The following is a 3,406-nucleotide window of genomic DNA, read 5'->3' as shown; positions in this document are numbered from 1 at the left end:
AATTGTTTTGTAACTACATAGATGATCTTTAGAAATGTATTCTAGAATATTAATATAATATTCCAAATTTAAACTATCCTAATTGGAATATATAAATAGAGTATTTCCGATTCTATTCCTTGAAGTGAAAGTATATTATAAATTGATCTGTTTAGTTTGCTTTAATTATACGATACCAAAAAGTTTTCTCATTAAAATTTAAACACACATAAAATACATTCGAATTTAGAATCGCTATCTTTTTAAATTAGGTTTTAAATTTTAGTTAAGTATCTAATTTAGTAATGTTATCTACTTTTTCTTTATTCTTTTTAAACAATTACTACGCCTTTATGGGCTGATGTTTTTATCTCTGCATTTTCAGATATAGAGGAATTTTCCCTTTAATAGTGAACTCCGTAGGCGGGAATTCACAATAGGGCGAAGCGGTCATGTGGATTAGATAACTTCAGTCGAAAGTACCAGTAACTCAGCGGTTAGGTTTATATGTAGCTGTCAATCAGATGTCAGTCAATGTCATTTTTATATTAATAAAATAAGGGTGCCAAGGCGTAGTAGTTTACTAATACGACTCGAACACAAAGGTCGTGAGTGTGAATCTAGGCAACACAAAAGAATTAATGTGGGTTTCCATTTATATTCCTGACTATTTCTCCAGTCACGGAAAAGCATTTACTGCTTTAGACTTTACTCTGTCATTTTGAAAATACCTTCAATTATTTATATGTATATGTATATATATATATTAAATGTAAATAGTTTCGTCTTATTTTTGGCATTGTATTTTTTATACATAAGATAACATCTCTCATAAATTAAATAATCCGTTTTCTATAAATTGGTCTTTATAAATAACTACTGCCGCTTTGGTCACATTATGGCAGTGTACTAAATGAGTTCAATAAACATGCCTTACTACGTGAATAATCTTCTTTAAAACTGTAGTTAACTTAGTAACTCTCAGTGTAGTATTTAGAATGCAAAACTATTAATATTGAGATCTGCTCATTCCTCGAGTAAGAAATTTATTCAACCATAAATAAACTTACAGTTTGTATAAAATACTCAATAGTTTCTAAACTAGGGAGAAATAACACAAGTTTAGTAAAACATCTTCAATTTTGCCACAATATAAATATTTATTTACTACATGAATTTTAATTGGATTAAATACAATCTAATGTAATTTGACGGTATAAGTGATCTAGAAGTTGGCAAACCATCTTACTTCCTATGGTCGCAGGTTCACACAGGCATCATACAACATTTATATTCATGAGTGTGGTTGATTTTCTTAGTCTGGGTAATCTCTATATATAAAATATATATAAAGAAAGGGTTATAAGTATTTCTAACAGCTATTATACAGGACCCATAGAAGCTAAGCTTGAGACTAAAGAGAGCTAGGTAATCTTAATCTTATAATATTATAACTGCGAATGTTCGTTGGTATGGTTATTTGTTACTTTTTCACGCAATAACTACTGTACGGATTTTGGTGAAACTTTACATCAATATAGCTTATGCATCAGAATAACACATAGACTGTATTTTTTATTGCAATATATAATAATACGGGTGAAATTGCGGGCACAGCTAATTATTAATAATTTACTTTTAGAATTAGACTAAATTTATTGTTCTGATAAAAACTAAGAATTACTTAATAGATTTATATGATTTCATTTAATTCCGCTACTATTAGCATGTGTGAGGCCACAAATATTCATTACATGGAAACATGGTCAAATGGCCTAATAACTAATTCGATAAATATATAAAAAATACAATAAAATACAAAATCAAGTTACCAGTCATTCACTCTCTATACACGCCTATACCCGTTTTTCACCTTTCAACTTCTTTCACGTTCACATCATAATATTCCTGTCACGGAATACACCTTACGGGAAAATGTTGGAGCACTTCCAAAAACCTTATTTCAGCTATGGGACAAAACGGGACAAATTTAAATCGTATCCCACTCGGTCACAGGTTGTGTGAAACTTTACGTTTCGAAAGAAAAACTTTAGTACTTTACTGTATGTTCTATAGTATATCTTTCGGCTCTTGTAAAAAATACTTTTTAAATCAAATACGAGGCTATCGATGTTCCAACATTCTGTTAAGTTATAGTCATAAAGACAGATATTGGTATTATATTGTAATATCTGTATTATAGAGCAATACTATGTTATAATAGTCAGCAGTATTATGAGTTTTAGTATAAAATAAATAACAAACCTTAGCAATTAAAACAGCGCTATCTAGTCCTACGGTAAGTAGAGCTTATGTTATAGGTACTAGACAAGATCGATAAAAACTGTGCGTGGAATCAAACCCACGACTATCGGAAGTAAAGCGATGTGCTAAACCGCTAGTCTACCGAGGCCGTCAAAGTAAAGAGAACGTGCATATATATACCAACAATGATTCTAAAAAAGAAGAAATAGAAACAAATGTTTTATTGCAGACCAATAGCAATCCTGTATAATTTTCTACATCTTTTGCAGTATGTTCATATATGTAAATACAATATTTTAAAACAATAAAACACCTGTTCATAAAATAATTACTAATATATACTTGATACTAACATACTAACATATAATATGTATTCATCAATTTTCATCTACGAGTATTTATTGATTGTGATCATATATAATTTCGATGATTGGTATTGACATGAACGTGAGTTTATATTAATATTCCATTATTCGGTCCTTGACGTATATTGCTTTATTTTTCGCCTCTTGAGTAATTAGGAAGCACTTCAAAATGGTAATGTAATTGTCTATTTAATTAAAAAACCTTTTATGATTACGCATATTTTTTATTTGCAACCTCCACCACGGATTTTACATAAATATCGTAAACGAACGTTTTGTATACAAATCTATAAAACATAAGTGTTTGTCTGTTTGAACGATCCAATTTTGCAACTATCAATTGAATTACAATAAATCACACGATATGATGCTGTTTAAAACCTGTTTTGTACATAAATATTTAAAAACATTATAAAAAACAATTGAAATATATTCACATAAGTCAACAGACAACAGTCTTTGATTTCATACATAATAATGTATAATATATAAAAGAACCGGCAAATACAAACATTAAGTGGTCCTTCGATGCGATATTGTAATCTCTTATTTTAAAATACTATACAATATACTACTATAATAATAATACTATACTGTATAATATATATTTCCCCAAAAGACCCCAAGTGTCGCTTAAATAATATTAATAGGCATTTAATTCTGCAATATAAAAACGAAAGATATTTTAGATTTAGATTAAATAAAAAAAAACTGTGTTTTTTACTTTTTGAATAAAGTGTAACAACACTGTAAACAATTATTTGGGAGACGACTGTGTATAACGTTAGTTATTCAGG

The sequence above is a fragment of the Achroia grisella genome, unplaced genomic scaffold, assembly GCF_030625045.1.
Source record: "Achroia grisella isolate CSIRO2021 unplaced genomic scaffold, CSIRO_AGI_Agris_v1 utg25498, whole genome shotgun sequence".
Taxonomy (NCBI): Eukaryota; Metazoa; Arthropoda; class Insecta; order Lepidoptera; family Pyralidae; genus Achroia; species Achroia grisella.
Note: the sequence above shows the minus strand (reverse complement) of the source record.